At 35.0% G+C, this 23,198-nt stretch overlaps 1 protein-coding gene across 1 annotated transcript in view; it reads left to right on the top strand.

Annotated features, from left to right (window-relative positions):
* The window catches only part of LOC130010729 (E3 ubiquitin-protein ligase rnf213-alpha-like), a 368,341-nt gene that overhangs the window by 339,856 nt on the left and 5,287 nt on the right, over positions 1-23,198 (top strand). Inside the window, exons 76-78 of the mRNA XM_056098708.1 lie at positions 203-295; positions 13,649-13,723; positions 14,005-14,196. The gene's annotated coding sequence lies outside the window, so the exon portion shown is untranslated. The remainder of the gene's footprint in view (positions 1-202; positions 296-13,648; positions 13,724-14,004; positions 14,197-23,198) is intronic.

Consider the following 23,198-nt stretch of genomic DNA (forward strand, 5'->3'; position numbering starts at 1 on the left):
TTTTCTGATAATTCCTTAATGAGTTGTTACTCTTAATCAGATTTTAGTGTATTATAAATGTTTCATTACTGAAAAAGTAAAAATATGCCACAACTCTTGTTGACTGCCCGTACGATTTAGCTGCTGTGTGGCATATGTTTCGTTGCCTGGCAACCTATTACATATATTTATGTAATTCAAACAATGAAAAAATATATTATAGGAGACCTATGATTTTGCTGGATTTGAAAATCAATTAATGGACTGTGTATTCACACGTAAATCCCGTATTAAAACTGAAGGCCATATTATACCAGTAAGTATATTCTATAATCGTATTTCTTAAAAACTATAAAAAAAAAATTATAAAACAGTAGACAACTGAAAAAGCATGTATTGATTGAAGTTCTAAATTATTAATGTAACTAATAAGATAATTAAAATTATTAATATAACTAATAATGTAACACAATCTAATATTAACATAACCCGAGTCTCTTTACAGGGACATTAGAGAATTTACAGTATAATGAAAGTAACAAAAGAATTCATAAAATATTGTTTCCATCATTTGGGCTATAATTACATGTGTCATAAAGTTAGCATCAATTATCCAGGTGATGCACACTGACATATGTGACCCCCCACAGCATACTTGAGTTATTGTTACCAACTCATTACCTTCAATTTGATGTATAGTTTGTTTAAATTGGGCAAAACTTGACTGAGCTGTGTCCATTAGAAGCTACCCAACTCACAAAAGTAAGTTTTGAGAAAAAGCAAGTCAAAGATTTGGTATGTTCCCAAACAAAATCCCATAGCAACAAGGCCATTTATCTGCTGTTTTGTCGTTGAGTATATCTTTCCATGGGTTTTCAGGGGTGCTGAAGACGAAAATCGTAGTAAAAATTTGATCCGACTATTTCCGCAATTTATTTGCTATATTTTGTCGTTTAATATGTTTTTTATTAAGGATTTCAAGAGTGCTGACGACGAAAATCGTAATAAATGCACTCCTTTCGTAACGAAACATCCACAACACATACGGCATAATATTCACATGATAGTGTTATACTGAAGAACAATCTATACATTAGTAGTCTGTTGTGTATGATATAACTTTAGTGAGATTAACTCAGTTAATTTCATCAACTAATTAGCACCTTAGTGCCAGCTAGTGGTCAGGAGATTAAGATTGTTGATTGGATAATCATCAAAGAAGCCGCAAGAGCTGTACGCGTGTTCATTTAACACGTGAATTATTATTATTATTTTCAGGTACGTTATCAAAATATGAGTCCCTATAGAAATGTCAATTTCATAGTCAATGCTTACGTTCACTTTCGTGCATTTTGGCTTTGATGTAAATATCAACATTATTCAGAGGATACTCAATGGCAGACTTGAGAATCGTCGCATTTCGGCTCGTTGGTCGTTCTCAATTTTTCGACCCATTGTGATAAGAGAATTTTAAACAATAATATCCCAAATGCATTCCTTACTTTGCATGCCGTATGAAGAAGCGACGTTAAATGGAATTCAGCTATCAATAAAATTCTCTTCGAAAAGAACATTATTGGCCATTTTGTTGTCCCCCGCCTTTCGAAGAAAGCAGGGGACTATTAAAATGGGTTCGTCCGTCTGTCTGTCCGTCTGTCTGTCCGTCTGTCCGTCCGTCTGTCTGTCCGTCACACTTTTTGGGACACAATAACTCTCTTCCTAATTGAGCTAGAATGTTCAAACTTGGTGTATGTGTTTATTAGGTCAATGCCTTGATGGAGTTCGAAGATGAGCATTTTCCGCTTAGGGTAAGCAGAGATAAGCAATTTGATTGGTTGATGCTTTGGGACACGATAACTCTCTTCCTAATTGGGCTAGAATGTTCAAACTTGGTGTATGTGTTGATTAGGTCAATGCCTTGATGGAGTTCGAAGATGAGCATTTTCCGCTTAGGGTAAGCAGAGATAAGCAATTTGATTGGTTGATGCTTTGGGACACGATAACTTTTAATTGAGCTAGAATGTTCAAACTTGGTGTATGCGTTTATTAGGTCAATGCCTTGATGGAGTTCGAAGATGAGCATTTTCCGCTTAGGGTAAGCAGAGATAAGCAATTTGATTGGTTAAAACTTTGGGGCACGATAACTCTCTTCCTAATTGAGCTAGAATGTTCAAACTTGGTGTATGTGTTGATTAGGTCAATGCCTTGATGGAGTTCGAAGATGAGCATTTTCCGCTTAGGGTAAGCAGAGATAAGCAATTTGATTGGTTGATGCTTTGGGACACGATAACTTTAGTTCTAATTAAGTGAGATTGATGAAACTTGGTGTATAGTTTCATTACAGTAATACCTTGACTAAGTTTGATAATGAGCATTTTCTGCTCAGGGTAAGCAGAGCGATACGCAATTTGATTTTTATATGTGTCCTCTAATTATTTTCCTATTTCGGCGGGGGACATCAGCCTCACTGTTGGCTTGTTTATTTCGATTTAAGGCCTAGAGATTTTTTTTTTTAAAGATGATATGAGATATCAAACAATCACCACTTGGATTAATTATTGACCCGTGACAGTTGATTAGTAATAGTATTACTCAATGACACACACCCGCTTGTCGATTAATTTACATCATCAGCCACGTGGTTTCAATTAACACTCAACGGCAATCTATACGATCAGAATTAATTTTTTTTTCTGCCACTTATCAGAATGAATCGCATGTAGGTACCCAAAAACATTGCCAAAACCAAATCAGCAAAGGAGTTGTGTGGACAGCATGGCAACAGGCGGAGTTTATTTATATTTTTGGAGGTTTTTAAAACTCGATTGTATCCGTTCAAAATCAATGCATCAACAATATTTTGGTCATATTTATAAACTAGAGATGTTCCGCTTTACAACGATGCCAATTGTTATGCAAGAGGAATGACCGGTCGTCCCACTGCAAGCGAAGAAAAATAACTAATTTCGCCAAGAATTTTGAGAAATAGGACAGATTTAAGAATACAGTACTCTTACAAAACGTTCAAATACAGGTGTTTTAAAATGTTTTATTGCTATTTTGATCTTCTGTGTCGATAGATAGTATATTTATAGACTCATTTTTGTGAAAATTTCAATTTCATTCAAAATCAATATTTTCACTTATTTTGTCTTTATCTCATTATAGATTCTCCCGCATTCCGACTCATTTAGGTGCGGCCGGTCACATATTGCTTGAAGAAAGGACTTTCCTTACAAATAACATTCTGAACATTGACAGCTCACAATATCAGCTTAATTTGCATCCATGAACACAACTATAACTAGAACTGCGATGCAGTAATGACGGGTTTCACTGGTGCCACGTTACCCTTGGCTTATGCCACATCCGGGACCAATGAAACCATTTAACATGTTTCAACATAAGCATTGCACACATCAAATAAAATGGACTCAGAATTAGCCATATATTAGCCATATAATGAAAATGTTAAATTAATTCTATGAAATCATAAATGGCATCAGGCATCACATGGTGAAAATTTTATGAAAATTGAATAATAATTGCCACTTTTATAGACCAAAAACCTTCAAAAGTGACTTGCAGAAAATCGTCTATTTCTCTGCAACCATACAAGTTAGAAACCATTTTGTGGTATCTGTATGATCGTATGGGTTCAATCTATTTGTTGATTGGAATCAAATATCATGATTTTAAAAACATTACAAATCGGACTTATTTGAATAAAATATCTGTTTAGAATTCTAAAAATACAAATTTTGTCCTAATGACGCAATTTCCGATGACATTGTACATGTTAAAATTGTTTGACCTAGTCCAAATTGGCATTAGGCATCAAATGGTAAAAACAATTGAATACCGAATGATAATTGACTCTTTCACAGCTAGGCTAAATAACGTGAAAAGTGAGTCATGGAAAATTGCCTATTTCTCGGCAACTGCGCATATTACAAATTAAAATTCACATACATTTTCTTCCTATGGATTAATGCTACAGGTTCATGAAAGTTGTCAAGAAATATTTTAAGATATGAAAATCCTGAATGCATTGTAAATAGCTCATTTTTAAACGCTTTTTTCACCTTTAAATCAAAATGTTGCAAATGCAAAACCGAAATAAAAAAAAAACTAAGCAAGACATATTTTGCGGGTTTAGTAGGAGCATTCTTCTTGATCTATTAGATTTGTAAACATTGATATTTGCTTTTTAAAACACTTTTAGACACGTCAAAATTCAAGTTTTCGGCAAAAATTACGTCACTTCCATACCGACAGAATTTTTTATTGGTAGAAGAAAGTTAAGACTTTGCAACACGGAGCATATGGGCTTTTCTTTTACACAAATCAGGCAATAAATAATTAACCCAGAACCCATAAACTGAAATTAAAATGAGAAAAATGTTAAAAAGTGATCCTGACAAAATTGGTTATTTCTCAGCAAGGGAAGATGCTAGAAACAATTTTGTGATATCAATATGATCGTATTGATTAATACTATTTGTCCATAGGAATCAAATATCATAATTTTATACGTAGAATGAATATCGCTTACTTCAAACAAGTATTTGTTTTAGAGGCTAAAAATACAGTTTTTGCCAAAATGACGTTACTTCCGGTGATAATGAAAATCTTAGATTAGTGGAATGAAATCATAAATGGCATTAGGTATCACACAGTGAATATTTTATGAAAAACGAATAATAATTGACACTTTTATGGACCAAAAATATCCACTTCACGGCAAGTTCACATCAATCTGATTGAAATTAATTCAGCTATCTTCACTCAAAGTCATAAAAATAGACCTCCCGAAAAACGACTTTGCCAATTATCGAAAACACTCGATAATTATCGAAAAATCCAGTGACGTCACAGTGACCGAATGCATATTCGGAATGGTTATTTCTTAATTACCTATATACAGCTGGCGTGTGTATTCATTAACGATTAACGCCTGACTGATTCCTTAATCCCCCTAAATAAATAAAACAATTGACTACAGAATAATTTGTTTTGTGATTCATTTTAATTCAAGATCCAATTTAGAATTTGTTTCATAATGTTCAGTCGCTCTCTTTTCTCATGGCAGCGATTTTAAAGGGACAATAACACTCTTGCTGGCTTGAAAGCTCCAGAAAATAAATAATATCTCTATCTAAGTACTAGATGATTAAGTGTCCTACCTGTTGTGTAAATTATCCATTACATCCTATTTTACTTGTCCAGAGGGTTCGAAAATATTTTTAAATCAAAGTTTCATTTGAAAAGGTTTACGTTAGACGTTTCAAACCATTATGTTGAATTTTTCAAAATTTTTAAATAAGGTGTGTTAAGATGAAATTTGTATCATCATTAATTGAAATATTCTAAAATAGTACAATTTGTTGACCAGAATAAAGATTGGGACATATTATTCAGTTACAACAAGAGTGGTATTGAGCCTTTAATACCCTCTACCATCGTGTGCAGTCCAAACGATTCGAGATATATTTTCGTCAGAAGAGTATTGTGGTTCTAATTTCCCGAGTAAAGGAGTACAGGAATAAAAAGATGTGGTGATGCAAAATGTATCATAAAAGTCAAACATGAATGAAACGCAATTTGTAAATGACAATCCGTTATCATCGCATGGCACCTTTCTTTGTGCATGTGGATTTGACTTCATTACTCTGAAATGACCATAGAGATGAAATATGAAAACATATTTCAATATATGTTAGAATTAACAGTACAAATAAATTTTGTTGGTAGCCATCTAAATGGAATAACAGATTGAGAAGGGTCATCTAACTATCTCTGTGTAGTGATAATAATATGGCAAGTGTAGTGTCATTAATATCTGTCATTAATTAATCACGCCGACTAAAGTTATACATACATAGGGTCATAAATTAATTTACACCTCGGTGTTAGCAGTGAGTGTTAGTGGGATAAAGAATGCTGATTAGGTAATTATATTTTTTTACGCCGGCCAGATCAAAGACATCACTCTAGGTGGAAAGTTTGCGTAATACCCCACGAACAAACTAGTGGTAGAATCGTACACACACACGTTAATTGTAGAAAATGATTAAGTTTTACTCATCAGTTGTTTATAATTATTATTTACCAAATAATTATTGCTCACCGGTGTTTTTGTAATCATGTAGCCTCGTATTATTTGTTGATTTGTGTTTGAACAACATTTAATTGACTTGATATGAAATCTGAATATAAATTATTCGATGGATAAACGTTTGTGATACGATTAGGTTATAATGTCTAACATCGTTTATCTTCTTTATAATAAAAGTATTTTACAATTGCATTGACAGTTTAATAACTCACCAAACGGCATCAGGAACTCCACGTGTGATCTAGTGTATTTGATATTCATGTCCATGAATCCCATGCAATTTTCGCGCCAAAGTTTAACCGTACATGGTAATAAGATTCCCAGTGTTGATTGGCTGAGAAATGAGGGCGATATATTGTTATGCATAGTCATCGGAAAATTCCATATTCGCTGTGAATGTTGTGGACCCACTAGAGGTCACAATTATCTTCTGATTTTGAAGAAACTTGAAATATAAGTTTATAACCCATAGATCTTGGTTCCTTTCGATATTCGCGCATATCGGATTGTAACTTCCTGAATTATGGCCCCTGATTGTAAGAAAAATCCCGTTTTTAGCTTAAGGTCCCTCTAGAGGTCACAATAATTATTATCCGATTTAAAAAAACGTTTGAATATATCACCTTTCACAGGATGGCTGAGTTCGAATTTCGTTAAAATCGGACCAAAACTGATATACAAAATGGCCGCCTCTCCTACTCATATAGCGTAAAAACATGGTATATCAAGGTTGTGGACCCTCTAGAGGTGACAATTTTCTTCTGATTTTGATGAAACTTGAAATGTAAGTTTATAACCCAAACATCTCGTAACTTCCTGAATTATGGCCCCTGATTGTACAAAAAATTGCTTTATGTTTAGCGCGTTCTCTATCCATTTAGCTTGTTCGAAAAATCGCATTTTTAGCTTGCGGATTCTATAGAGTTCACAATTTTTTTCCGATTTTAAAAGCCGTATAAATACATCACCATTCCACCATAATGAAGGTTGAATTCAAATTTGGGAAAAATCGAAATGAAACTGCCCGACAAAATGGCAGCTCTTTGTACGCAAATTGTGTAGAAATGTGTAATATGAAGGTTGTGGAGCCCCTAGAGGTCACAATTTTTATTTGATTTGATGAAACTTAATACATATCATATCTTTATATCCCAAAGATCTCAGTCCCTTTTGATATTTGCACATTTCAGGCCATAACTTTCTGCATTATTGTTCCTGATTGCACAAAAAATCGCGTTTGTTTTTAGCTTGTTCTCTATCCATCTCTTGGAAAATGTGGGCGTATCCTGCCTGGCAGCCGCTGGTTTCATTTTTTGAATACTTCCGGTATGGAGATCAATATCGGAATAGTTTTAATAGCTGGTTTCGGAACTTGAATGGTCGCAGGGCTCTATAATGATACATGACATTATCTGATCAGACGAAAATCACCATGTGAAATCCCATGTTCAAAAGTGCCATAAATGCAAAAATGTCAAAATATCGAAAATTAAATTTCAATAACTGAATACATATTACAGTGCACTCTGTCACATCCGACCTCTGATCACTCCGGCACTCTGTTACATCCGACGCCATTTTCATGTCCTGATTGATTTCCTTATTACTTCAGCCAAAAAATCTCTGGGTAATTCGACCTCTGTACGTTCCGGATTACGAGATCAATCAGCCATCCCGTCATGCGATTTCCATTCAATCGGTGAGTGTGAAGCAAACACTTGCCGATCAATTATCCGTGAGATTAAAACTGGATGGGTGTGAAGCCACAAAAGATTAACAAGCAATCACCAATCAATTATCTGTGAGATTAAAACTCGCTACCGTGGGTCTTTGTTGATTACTTTGATAATTTTAATCTCTTGCACGACAGTTGTGACAAATACTCAAGAATATCCATGAATTTTCCCCCGAATTCACAGTCGTAAAAATATTCCTAGCACCTGTTGGAAACATTCGTTGCGCATGCCGATTGAACCTGAATAACCTATAAGTTTGGTCACCCTACGGATCTCTTTGAACCGTTTGACGACGACCTGGGGATGCTCGATTCACAATCACAGTCTGGAACGTTCCGAATTGACAGAATTGTAATCAAGTGACGCGGAATTCAGTCTTGTCACAGTTCCGTCAGTCCCAACGACGGAGGTGGTGTGAGTAGAATTGTGACGTAATTAAACACGACGAACAGGTTGCGGCTGCATGGTTGGAGGAGATATTTATATATCCAGTCGACGTATGCTTGTAGCCCGAAGTACCCATTTTCACTCGATTGTCGGTATTTTTGGGATTGAGAGAATTCAATTCCGGATCGTTCAATCGAGTACGCCCATTATCAGTGAACACGTGATAGCAAAGGCAAGAGTGCGATCAACTGAAGACGGCGAAGAAGATAAATTAACGACAGACTTGACCTATTCAAAATACCTATGCTTGTTCAATGAAATAAAAATTAATGTAATAAAATTTTGAATGTACAGAAAGGTTTATCATTTTTAAAATGAATAACATTCTGGTGATTCGAAGTTCTATGTTCGAAGCTACATTATAGTCAAACTTCTGGTTTTCGAAGTTACAATATTTCCGGTTTTGAGAAAACTGGGTATTCTGACACTCTGCGTAATCCGACATATTGTAACGATCCCATACGGTGTCGGATATGACAGAGTGCACTGTATACATTTATTAGAATTGAAACAATAAGCTTTCATATGAAATATGAAAGCTTAATAATAATAACTAGACCTGCATGGCAGTGCTGATTCGGCTTTCAGGCAACAGACCCGAAGGAAGCATTCGAAAGTCCATTTACTGTGCTATCAAACAATACTTTTGATCTGGTAATATCCAACAGAGAAATCACGTTTTTGGCAAAAATCTGCAATTTTTTTTTTAAATATCAGATATTTTTTCGACTACTTTCGGTTTTTGGATCATTGTCGGGATAGCTTTAACAAGTTGTTTTGATACATAACTTACTGTCCCAGAAGTGTCAGAAACATCCATTGAGTCGAGAAAAAAAAAGATAAATAAAAGAGCATTTTTAATAATTTAACGATTTTTCAACTTTTTTCAAAGATTGAGGCCATTTTTGGACCACCTATATTATTTCAATGCTTTTCTTTTTGGATTCACGCCATAGACCACCGATAGGACTCTGAGTAAAAAAAGTTTAAAGATACATTATGGAAGATTTTAATAGAGAGTTGGCCATTCTTGCTATAACAGTTCAAAAATAGATGATGAAAGAAGAATATATTGAAAATTTCAGTCAAATTACTTTATTCTGAACAAAGTTCCCACCATTGTAATTTTTGACTAGAAAATTAACTCCATCTACATAATCTCGATTATCAAGTAACGTTTTCAATGGCTGTGGTACGGGGTTGCAATTCAATTCGTATCACATTTATTTTTACTACAAATTAAAAATAAGACTTTTAATATATAGATAAGAAGCGAAAGTTTGAAAGGAATGGACCAAATCAATGAGGTATAATTATAGCCGATTTCTTGTTAGCCTGTGTGTACTCTTGTACTGTAACTGGTAGGCCTACGTAACTCCCAAAGCAGACAAATAGGAAACAGTGATCCAATGGGGCTGCAATTCAACTGGGGTGATGTTAGCTGCGATGTTTATCAATTTCCATAATTTTTCTGTAAACGCAAGTGACAAAAGAGCGTATAATACCGACACCCAAACTCTTATTTTAACCACAACTAAACATAATATCAAGGCCATATATATCGAACTTTCAATCAAATTGACTGACATGCGGCCTCGCTTAACAGCGGCCTCGCCTCATGGTTTCCCGGTCGAAATTAAGGTTTCAGATCGGCATCAGTTACAGGCACTGAGAAATAAGCTCCCGCGGTAAATAATAATAATAATTTTAGTAATCACAATATTTGTGGACACTCAAAACTCTTATCTGATTTCATCTAAACTTGAAATATAGGTTTATCTCCCTAAAATCTCGGTTCTTTTTGATATTGGCATGTATCGGACCGTAGCTTCATGGATTATGACCCCTGATTGTACCGAAAATCGCATTTTTAGCATGTGGACCCGTAAGAGGGCACAATTTTTATCCGATTTTGTTGAAACTTGAAATGTAAGTTTATAACCCAAAGATCTCAGTTCCTTTCGATATTCGTGTATATCAGACCGTAACTTTATGAATTATGGCCCCTAATTGTAAGCAAAATCACGTTTTTGGCTTGTGGACCCTATAGAGGTCATAATTTTTATCCAATTTGAAAAAACGTTTGAATATATCACCGTTACACCCTAAGGCTGGTTGAGTTCAAATTTTGTTCAAAAAAGGACCAAAACTGACAGACAAAATGGCCGCCCCTCGTACTCAAATAGTGTAAAAATATAGTATATCAAGGTTGTGGACCCTCTAGAGGTCACAATTTTCTTTTGATTTTTATACGCCCACATTGAAATGTGGTCGTATATTGTCTCACCCCGTCCGTCCGGCTGTCCGGCGTCCACAAGCTAAAGTTAATATCCGATTGACTTAAATTTATACACAGTGTTTAATGTCATGAGACGAAGAAGCCTATTGATTTTCGGCGATTTCTGATAAGTACTACCAGAGTTATGGCCCTTGATCACTTTGAAAAATCTTGTGGACGCTCTAGAGGCTAAAGTTAATATCCGATTGACTTTAAATTATACACAGTGTTTAAGGTCATGAGACGAAGCAGCCTTTGATTTTCAGCGATTTCCGATAATTACTGCCAGAGTTATGGCCCTTGATCACTTAAAAAAATATTGTGGACGCTCTAGAAGCCAAAGTTAATATCCGATTGACTTTAAATTTATACACAGTGTTTAATGTCATGAGACGAAGAAGCCTATAGATTTTCAGCGATTTCCGATAATTACTGCCAGACTTCTGGCCCTTGATCCCTTTGAAAAAATCTTGTGGATGCTCTAGAGGCTAAAGTTAATATCCGATTGACTTTAAATTTATACACAGTGTTTAATGTCATGAGACGAAGAAGCCTATTGATTTTAGGCGATTTCTGATAAGCACTGCCAGAGTTATGGCCCTTGATCACTTTGAAAAATCTTGTGGACGCTCTAGAGGCTAAAGTTAATATCGGATTGGCTTTAAATTTATACACAGTGTTTAATGTCATGAGATGAAGAATCCTTTTGATTTTCGGCGATTTCTGATAAGTACTGCCAGAGTTATGGCCCTTGATCACTATGAAAAATCTTGTGGACGCTCTAGAGGCTAAAGTTAATATCCGATTGACTTTAAATTTATACACAGTGTTTAAGGTCATGAGACGAAGAAGCCTATTGGTTTTCAGCGATTTCCGATAATTACTGCCAGAGTTATGGCCCTTGATCACTTCAAAAAATCTTGTAAATGCTCTAGAGGCTACAGTTAATATCCGATTGATTTTAAATTTATACACAATGTTTGAGGTTATGAGACGAAGAATCATATTGATTTTCAGCAATTTCCGATAATTACTGCCCAAGTTATGGTCCTTGATCACTTTGAAAAATCTTGTGATGCTCTAGAGGGTAAAGTTATCATCCGATTGACTTCAGATTGATACACAGAGGTTAAGGTTTTGAGATGAACAAGTATATTGATTTTCAATGAATTTTTATGACTTGAACAACTAAATCCATGATGTTAAAAGTTTCGTATACTAAACATTAGCATGGGGCAGAACTTTAAAAAAACCAAACAAATTCTAATAGTTTTCTGATAATTACTTAATTAGTTGTTACTCTTAATCAGATTTTAATGTATTATAAATGTTTAATTACCGAAAAAAGTAAAAATATGCGACAACTCTTGTTGACTCCCCGGACGATTTAGCTGCTGTGGGCGTATGTTTCGTTGCCTGGCAACCTATCTTTATGAAACTTGAAATGTTGGTTCCTGTCGATATTCTCAGATCGGATCGTAACTTCCTGAATTATGGCCCCTGATTGTATGAAAAATCGCATTTTTAGCTTGAGGTCCCTCGGGAGGTCACAATTATTATCCGATTTAAAAAAAAAACGTTCAAATATTCTATATCACCGTTACACCGTAATATATTGTGTAAAAGTATGCAATATGAAGGTTGTGGAACCTCTTAAGAGGTCACAATTTTTATCCGATTTTGATGAAACTTAAAAAGTATCTTTATATCCCAAAGATCTCAGTCCTTTTTGATATTTGCGCATTTCAGGCCATAACTTTCTGGATTGTTGCCCCTGATTGTACAAAAAATCCTGTTTGTTTTTAGCTTTTTCTCTATCCATCTCTTGCAAAATGTGGGTGTATCCTGCCTGGCAGCCGCTGGTTAAAGATACATTATAGGAGATTCGATAACGAGTTTGCAGTTCTCACTATACTAGTTAAAAACTAGATAATGTAAAGGCAAATTGCTGAAAATTTCATTCAAATTGATCTAATACGAACCGAGAACTAAGCGATTGAAATTTCCGCCTAGTCTCGATCATCATTACTAAAGTCAGTACGATAATCAGCATAGTCTTGTTTATCCATTTAATCTCTAAATCGTGATGGAAAGTTATGCAGTAAATCAGCTCATAATCCACTAAAGATCGCTGGCTAGCGATGCCATCTAGAGTTGATTATGGTCTAGATAGGTTAATTAATGTCTAATTAATAATTTAGATAACATTTCAGAGCTAAAGAAAGAACTGCAATAGACAGATTTAGCTCTTGCATAATGTATGTTAAAATAATATGATGTCCAAGAAATTAATATCCTCTAAAAAGTACCATATGTAGCACCATGAGTCTTCTGTCTGACGTGGAGAGCGTCTATGGGAAACCGGTCGCCACATCCTACGTATGACCCATGCATCTTTTCTTACTACATATTTCTGTAGCCTTGTGATCGTCTAGGATTTGTCTCTAGCTGTCTTTACTTCTGCTTCACGTTGTGTATTTACTTCTTCTAGTTTCTTAAGACGTTTGTCTTACCAGGAATAATAATGCATAGTTCGCTTCTACATTTTATATAGCATATAACTGAATACAGGTATACAAGCATAGCACAAATTACAATACTATATAGCTAAAACCACTTTTCCACCCTATCCAGCCTCTCGGCTGTCTAGGAACTCAGATGTACCCTCGATCTCTGGATTCTAATGCAAGTCTGCCTTAAAACTTTAGTATGATTTATTTTATAAGACTCCTGCAGATCACGCACAGACAGCCTGTTCATGGCCCTGAACCTGTGCAATTAACGATATGATTGGTTACTTTAAACCAAATGATGCAATTAGAATAATTCCACTCACGTGTAATTCTGGTGGTAAATGAGTGACATATGTTTTTGATAAATCGCTCTTTTTTATGTGTCAACTATCAATTACAGACTAAGTTGATTTAAGTATTTTAAGTACATATCACATATTATGCGAATATGTTATTTCTCGAGCAAAAATTCTACTAAAAGTATTACACATATTCTTTCTTAACAAAAAAACATTACTAATTTTGTAGGATTACATGAACTTGAATATTGTATTTATGTCAATATTTTATGTTTCAGATTGATACTATGTTGTTTAAAGCAGATTCAAGTAATGCTGTTGTATTTAGTGCTTTAAGAAGTAATATTCCACAGGTAATATATACATTGTAGAAAAAGGTAATGTACAACAAAATGCCTCCAAAAAGCAGAAAAATGGACCATACACAATCAAAAGTACTCTTTCCAAATATCATTTTGGTCCAGTAATTATGCCATGTAGATAGGATTATTGTAACCTGGATGTTTTGGTTTTAATAATTTCAATTATCTGAATATTACTGTTTAATTTTAGAAATGAAAAAATTTATTGACCATTTGTCATGTTGCTGTTTTAAATAAGACATAATCATGTGTTCAAATACATATTTGTTTAGGTATCCATGAATCCAATTTTGAAACATCAATTATCGGAAGAAATACAGAAGTTGCCCGATATATGTGATTGCCTTAACAATTTAGATATTGCAAATTCCTTCTTAAAATCTCTTGGAGGTGATCCAGAAGCTAGTTTACATCAGTTCATGGCAGACACTCTGAAGATGAAAACAACAGTACTTTCACAAACAGTAGGTTTTATTTATTAAAGAAACTATGTTACTAAGAAAAAATCTTGATTAAATATATTAAGAATGAGTTCGCAAGAGAACCATGCAAAATTAAAAAAACGGCACAAGCTGTGTTGTTTGATTTTGACCAATCTTTGCAGATTTGGTCATTGGGTACCCTGTATATCCCACATGAAATATGAGGGTCACAAACCTTGTAGTTAAGGAGAACCAGCTATGGCCATTTTAGAGTTTAAAAAAAAAAACGTCATTTTCAAGAAAATAATCCTTAAATTCAAATATTTCCCATAAATTGCCTATTGATTTTTATACGCCCACATGGAAATGTGGTCGTATATTGCCGTCGCCCCCGTCTGTCCGTCCGTCCGTCGTCCACAATTTCTTGTGAACACTCTACAGACTACACTTATCAACCGATTGTTTTGAAATTGATGTTGTTTGCATTAGTGAGATGAAGAATCCTATTTAATTTCAATAACTTCCGTTAATTTCTTCTGGAGTTATGGCCCTTGTTTCACTTTGTTGCTCTAATGACTAAAGTTATCAACCAATCTGTATGAAATTTAAATGCATTATTTAAATTAGTAAAACAAAGAAGCCTTTTGAATTTCAGCAATTTCCGTATATTACATCTAGAGTTATGGCCCTTGTTTCACTTTGTTGAATCTCTTGAACGCTCTAATGACAAAAGTTATCAACCGATCTGTATGAAATTTAAATGCATTATTTAAATTAGTAAAACAAAGAAGCCTTTTGAATTTCAGCAATTTCCGTATATTACATCTAGAGTTATGGCCCTTGTTTCACTTTGTTGAATCTCTTGAACGCTCTAATGACAAAAGTTATCAACCGATCTGTATGAAATTTAAATGCATTATTTAAATTAGTAAAACAAAGAAGCCTTTTGAATTTCAGCAATTTCCGTATATTACATCTAGAGTTATGGCCCTTGTTTCACTTTGTTGAATCTCTTGAACGCTCTAATGACAAAAGTTATCAACTGATCTGTATGAAATTGATATGCATCATTTAAATTATTGAATTTCAGCAATTTCTGTTAATTTCTTCTGGAGTTATGGACCGTGTTCCACTTTTTTGCACCTTGTGACCGCTCTAACGACAAAAGTTATCAACCGATCTGTATGCATATTACATCTAGAGTTATGGCCCTTGTTTCACTTTGTTGAATCTTTTGAACGCTTTAATGACAAAAGTTATCAACTGATCTGTATGAAATTGATATGCATCATTTAAATTATTGAATTTCAGCAATTTCCGTTAATTTCTTCTGGAGTTATGGACCTTGTTCCACTTTTTTGCACCTTGTGAACGCTCTAACGACAAAAGTTTTCAACCGATCTGTATGCATCATTTAAATTAGTAAAACAAAGAAGCCTATTGAATTGCAGCAATTTCCGTCAATTACGTCTAGAGTTATGGCCCTTGATTTACTTTGTTGAACTTTGTGAACTTTCGAACAACAAAAGTTATCATCCGATCTGTATGAAATTTATATGCATTATTTGAATTAGTAAAACGAAAAAAGCCTGTTGAATTTGAACAATTTCTGTAGATTGCTTCCAGAGTTACGGCCCTTGTTTTAGTTTTTAGAACCTTGTGAACCCTCAAACGGCAAAAATTATAATCTGATCTGTATGGAACTTGTCTTGTAAAGGCCCCTAATTACCTACAAAAGAATAAATATGTGACAACCCTTGTCGATTGCTCGGACGATTTAGCTGCTGTGGGCGTATGTTTTGTTGCCTGGCAACCTATCTTTTCTATATGCTAAAACATATAAATTTCATGATGCTATATCTCACCCACTGCGGGGCTGAGGACAATTCTATAAATAATGGAAGTCGAGGACTACTAATACTAATATTTGGTTTTGACAAAATGACTGGCACAGATTTCTTTCATATCAAATTTGATGGTCGAACTTGAAGAAAATGACTTCATTTCTGACATCATTTTTCCAATAAAATCACTCATTGCCTGGATTATTAGGCCCAATAATGCTCCATGCAACCCCCTTCCAGTAACCCTGTGTAGGGCTGTTACAGATAGATGATTCAGGAGTTCCACAAGGATCAGTCCTTTGACCTGTCCTTTCTGTAATGTATACTAAGAATTTAGGACAACTAATCGAAAATCATGGTTTCAAAAACTGTTCCATCCTCTAATTATTCTGACATCAAATTGTGTACACGTGACATTAAAAATATGTTGAAATTAAATGTAATTGAATTAAGTAAATCTGAATGTATTTTATTTGGTCCAAATACACATCTGAAAAATACAAGTTCAAATGATGTGGTTGTATGACATGCAATACTTGTACCATGCGACACTGTGAAGAACTTAGGTGTCCTCTTAGGGTCTAAATTAAGCATGGCCAGTCACATTAGTGAAATTTGTCGAAACTGTAATCTTCAGTCCAGGAACATTGGCCATATAAGACACTTACTTAGCCGGGAAGCAGCTGCTACATTTGTATGTTCTCTAGTATTCTCAGGGATTGACTACTATAACAGCTTGTTAGTAGAAACATCTAGTGCCAATATTAAAAAAAACTTGTACAAAATATTGCACATCGAATTGTTACCAGATCATCAAAATACTTCCATATTACTCCTGTTCTGAAATCACTTCATTGGCTGCCAATAAATGAAAGAATCATCTTCAAAAGTCTGTCTTTGACGTATCAGTGTGTGAATGGCTTACCTCAAATATATGTATCTACTCTTATGCAAATACAAGTTCCCTAACCTCCGGTCGAACATACCTCCATCAGTTGTGTTGCTCAAAGTGGAAATTAGAATCATTTGGATATGGATCATTCTCAGTGAATGCGCTTAAACTGTGGAACAATCTTCCATGGAAGATTAGAGATCATTAAATCGTCTCAAACTCTTTCTTGGTTTAACCCTTAACCGGTCATTGTCGACTATAGTCACCACAACGTTATACAGCTAAGTGGTCACGGTCGACCACGGCAAGAACCTTTTTTATAAGCCGCATTTGAGTATTTAGTTTCGTATTTAATTGATATGGCCACGCATGCGTGTCAGACAGGAACTTGTCTTGTCAAGGGCATTGAGATAACCAACCATGTCTTTGTTCAACATTTTTTGACGAAAAACGTAATTTAACAGTGTCGGGAACGTTAAAGACGCTCGAAGTGGTTGAAATACTTATGAATTATTCCGAATCGGATTATATCGATGACGCCGATTCTGAAGACGATATTTCTGATGAAAAGGATTTAGAATGATTTGCAAATTATAGATCAACTTATCCCCAGCAACTTTTTTATTGGTGTCAATAGTATAGTCGATTGAAATAGGCATACAAAATATTTCACGTCAGCCTTTATTTAGCCTGACCATTTGACGTCATAACGTCAAAATGACGTCGACCGGTTAAGGGTTAAATCAAGATTTAAAACGCATCTTGTTATCAAGATTAATTAAATTGATTTAATTGTATGCCCAGCGAACATATCTTTGTGCATGGAGTACGTGCGCTGTATAAATGTACATATTATTATTCGTCAGACCGAAGATAGGTTTGGACCAGGGTTCTTAATCCATTTTGAAATGAACCGGCCACGGTTAGGCCTAACGGATAGTCGTCTTTTCAACAACAAACATGTTAGTTTATGCATATTCTATTCACGTCAGTAATTGCATAATTCACTAATTGCATAATGTATTTGGGATAATAATAGCCGAAACTCTGTATAAACAAGACCTTAGTAATTGCATACTTGCATTCATACATCGCTATAATATCAACATTTATAATCATATTATTTCAGCAACTTGCATTGCATATTCCTACTTTTGGTTTCATACAACTAAACGGAAGTTATAAATTAGTAAAAACTACAAGTACATACAAATGGTTTTTTTTAAATTATTTTATTCGTAAGCACATGTTAATAATAAATAACAAAGTATATAAATAACAAAGTAGCACAAATCGGTTTCCGTGTATAGTCGGAACTCGGAAATATGCTGTACGGGCGAAAGGTCACGTGGCCAATTGTCGTGATTCCGATTAGTTTATTTTTAGCATTACCGGTATACAATTGTCGGGATTTAATGCTGCAGGACTAGTTCGGATATCTGAGAGGATCTCTTCCTCAATTTCACTGGATATTAAAGAAATAAATTAACCACAACAATTAAAATCACGATATAGTTTTTTTGTCATTTCATGATCCTGCTGTTCTGTCAAATCGTTCAATTATTGTTCATAATTTTCGATGGCAATGTTTCTTTTTTCTATGGAATACGCATTTCGGATTAACGCCCGGTTTGAAACAATTTCTATAGATTTGGGAATTAAACTCTTTGTTCTGTCATCGTCTTTCTTTGCTGCGCAGGTATGATCGTCAGATTAATACGGTCTTTTATTGCCGATAATTTGGTTGACCTATATTGCACGTGGGAGGATCTCCGGCTTTTGGAACTTCCATTGACGACGTACATGCTTGAAGTTCAAGGTCAACGCCGCCATCACTATCTTCAGTTAAATCTAGTTTACGTTTCCTGGTGTCATTCTGCGAGGTGTTCACGCTCTAACGCCAAAAGTTATCATCCGATCTTTCTGAAATTTACATGCATTATTTAAATTAGTGAAACGAAGAAGCCTATTGAATTTCAGCAATTTCCATTAATTACGTCTAGAGTTATGGCCCTTGTTTCACTTTATTGAACCTTGTGAACGCTCTAACGCCAAAAGTTATCATTCGATCTTTGTGAAATTTGTATGCATTATTAAGATAACTGAAACGAAGAAGCCTATTGAATTTCGGCAATTTCCGTTTATTACGTCTAGAGTTCTGGCCCTTGTTTCACTTTATTAATCCCTGTGAACGCTCTCACGTCAAAAGTTATCATCCGATCTTTCTGAAAATTATATGCATTATTTAGATTGCTGAAACGAAGAAGCCTATTGAATTTCAGCAATTCCCGTTTATTACGTCTAGAGTTATGGCCCTTGTTTCACTTTATTGATCCTTGTGAACGCTCTCACGTCAAAAGTTATCATCCAATCTTTCTAAAATTTATATGCATTATTTAGATTGCTGAAACGAAGAAGCCTATTGAATTTCAGCAATTCCTGTTAATTACGTCTAGAGTTATGGCCCTTGTTTCACTTTATTGATCCTTGTGAACGCTCTCACGTCAAAAGTTATCATCCGATCTTTCTGAAATTTATATGCATTATTTAGATTGCTGAAACGAAGAAGTCTATTGAATTTCAGCAATTCCCGTTTATTACGACTAGAGTTATGGCCCTTGTTTCACTTTATTGATCCTTGTGAACGCTCTCACGTCAAAAGTTATCATCCGATCTTTCTGAAATTTATATGCATTATTTAGGTTACTGAAACGAAGAAGCCTATTGAATTTCAGCAGTTTCCGTTTATTACGTCTAGAGTTTTGGCCCTTGTTTCACTTTATTGATCCTTGTGAATGCTCTCACGTCAAAAGTTATCATCCGATCTTTCTGAAATTTATATGCATTATTTAGGTTACTGAAACGAAGAAGCCTATTGAATTTCAGCAGTTTCCGTTTATTACGTCTAGAGTTTTGGCCCTTGTTTCACTTTATTGATCCTTGTGAACGCCAAAAGTTATCACCCGATCTTTGTGAAATTTATATGCATGATTTAAATTAGTGAAACGAAAAAGCCTATTGAATTTCAGCAATTTACAATAATTACTTCTAGAATTATTGCTCTTGTTTCACTTTGTTAAACCTTGTTTATGCTCTATTGATAATAGTTATCATCCGATATGTATGAAATTTATATGCATCATTTAAATTTGTGAAACAGGTCTATTGAATTTGAGCAATTGTGAACGTTTGAATGACAAATGTGATCTGTATGAAATTTATATGCATTATTTAAATTAATAAAACTAAAAAGCCTGTCAAATTTCAATAATTTCTGTAGATAACTTCCAGAGTTAAGACCCTTGTTTCAGTTTGTAGAACCTTGTAAACCCTCAAACGACAAAATTTATAATCTGATCTGTATGGAACTCCCAATTACCTACAAAGGAATAAATATGCGACAACCCTTGACGACCACTCGGACGATTTAGCTGCTGTGGCCGTATGTTTTGTTGCCTGGCAACCTATCTTTGTCATTTTGAAATATCACGTGATTCGTTTGTCAACTATAGACAGATGTATATGACTACTGTGCTAGTATAAAATACACTGTTTAGTTTTTACGATATGCTGTTCAAAAATTCATCATCCTTCTATTAGATCATGAGATTATATCGCGAATTAATAAAATTTTGAAAATTAACCTAGATAGATTAATTATATTTACCAGGAACAGCTCTTTTGGCATTTACAGTAAATTAAGCTTTTCAAACTTCATCGTTTAAAAATTTTAACAGTGTAATTGTGAGCTCAGTTGTCATAGATACTTATTAGGCAGATAGATAGTAGATAGCAAAGTATAGCGATATTTCTTTAAATTTGAAATCTTTATTGGTAATAAGTATTTGTAGTTTTGATAATGGAACAATTTTTAAACATGAATTATTTGATGAAAGTATATAATGCATTTATATTTATTTCTATTTTTATTATGGCTTGTTCTTAATGGAACTGGAACCCACGTTAATTTGGTACCCAGTACCCTGTTACACTTTTCAATATGTCAATAAAGCAGGTTTTTTGTCGTCATTTTTGATGAAAATCGTTATTTTTGGACAAAAATAGAGATTATTTACTATTTAACAGGTCGAGTGCCACCCATTTCTTTTCTTGATCTTAATACTATAAACCATTGCTTTTTCAGTCAGCATTTCAAAAAAATTGTTAAACCCGCAGTGGGTGAGATATACATGTAGAATAAAATGACATACCTAAATTGAACTATTTTGGTACCTTGCAGCACGAAGTCCCTATATCAAAAAAACCCTCAATAAAAGTCCATCAAACTTTCAGAATGTATACTCACTAACCATATCTGATACCCTGTAAAGTTTCATTAATCTACTCTGCGTAGTTTAGTTGTACCCCATAATTGAAAACTGGCCTGAAAATGATGATTTTTTTTCTACACTCTAATAATGGTTGGATTGATCTAAAATTGTGGCAGTGGTGTTTGGAGGGGTTACCCATCATACATAAAAAAAATGGTGAAAATCGGTCACCCACCATATGCTGGTCCCTGCATGGTTCTCTCGCAAACACATTCTTAAAAATAAATGAAATGAAATGTGGGTTTAATATCCTACTTTTCTGCACCATGTGTTTTTACCTGCTCTTTGTTTAATTCCAACTGCAGGGTTATTTTATGTGTACATAGGACCTCTGTTTTGCACGACTGAAGAATCCTGAGGAAGATTCTGGGCCCCGATTCCTAGAAAATTTTCAAACACGTTCTTGTGCTTAGATTTTAAGTAGACTTTGCATTTAAGTAAACTTACCTTATTTTGTGTCCCAAATAATTCTTAAAGCTGAACTCCGGTTACAAAAATACCGAAATAATTGAATAAAAAAAAGTTAACGCCCCCAAGCCGCCATACTTGTTTCTAATTTGTGAAATAAATATGGCGGACATGGAGGCTTATGACCTGGAAAGGTTAGCCGATCTCACTTCCAGTTTGTTTCTTGTCAGCCAGTTGTAAAACATCCGGCCTTATTCTCTACACACGCTTCACTGATTGCTCTATTGTTTCCCAACAGTATACCAAATTATTGAAGATTGCAAAATGTCTGATCAGGTAAGCCTGTAAATAATTATATGAACTGTGTCTACTACTATATAGCCTAAAAGCTTTACTCTAAAACAAAAGATGCAAAAAGATGGCTTACCCCAACCTGAAATTTTCAACCATGAAGAAGACAATAGTTTGTGCAGGTGAGTAAAGCTTAGGCTATATAGTAGTCGACGCAGTTCATATAATTTACTCACCTGCACAAACTATTGTCTTTACTCTAAAACAAAAGATGCAAAAATATGGCTTACCCCAACCTGAAATTTTCAACCATGAAGAAGACAATAGTTTGTGCTTAGGCTATATAGTAGTAGACGCAGATCATATAATTATTTACAGGCTTACCTGATCAGACATTTTGCAATCTTCAATAATTTGGTATACTGTTGGGAAACAATAGAGCAATCACTGAAGCGTGTGTAGAGAATAAGGCGGGATGTGCAGTGGCGGCGCCAGCCGTCAGTGATTGGTGGGGCAAAGCTGGGGCAAAGTCCAAGGTTAAGGGGGCAAAGGCACGAGCTTCAACTAGGGGTAGGGGGGCCTTCCCCCAGAAAATTTTGAAAAACAGGTTGCCGGAAATGCAGCCTGGGTGTATTTTAGGCACTGATCGATGAGGTAAAGTGTCAAACGAACGGACTTGCGAATCACGACGAAGCCCACTGACGAGCGTCAAAGTAGGGAGTCCTCCCTCAGAAAATTTTGAAAAATAGACTGCCGGAAATGCTGTCTTACAGTATTCTGTCAGGCACCGATCGTCGAGATAAATAGATCTGCCCAGATACCGTTCGTCGCCTGATCACTAGTTTATCCGACTAGAGAACAAAATGTCAAACGAACGGACTTGCAAACCTCAATCAATTCCCCTTGTGAGCGCCAAAGTAGTGAGTCCATAAGGGACCTCGCCAAGAAAATTTTGAAAAATAGAGTGTCGGAAATGCTCTACAACATGCAAGTTTATGACTGAGTGGGGATGTGGGATTTATTCACCGTAGAAGGTATTGATTACCGAAACGTATCACAAATACTTTTTTTTATTTTCTAAAATTATTGGGGGGGCAAACAGAGGGTAGATCAGATTAATGGGGGAGCAATTGCCCCCCCTGGCGCCGCCACTGCGGATGTGTACAGCTGGCTGACAAGAAACAAACTGGAAGTGAGATCGGCTAACCTTTCCAGGTCATAAGCCTCCATGTCCGCCATATTTATTTCACAAATTGGAAACAAGTATGGTGGCTTGGG

Source organism: Patella vulgata, chromosome 2 (genome assembly GCF_932274485.2).
Source record: "Patella vulgata chromosome 2, xgPatVulg1.2, whole genome shotgun sequence".
In the NCBI taxonomy this organism is placed as follows: Eukaryota; Metazoa; Mollusca; class Gastropoda; family Patellidae; genus Patella; species Patella vulgata.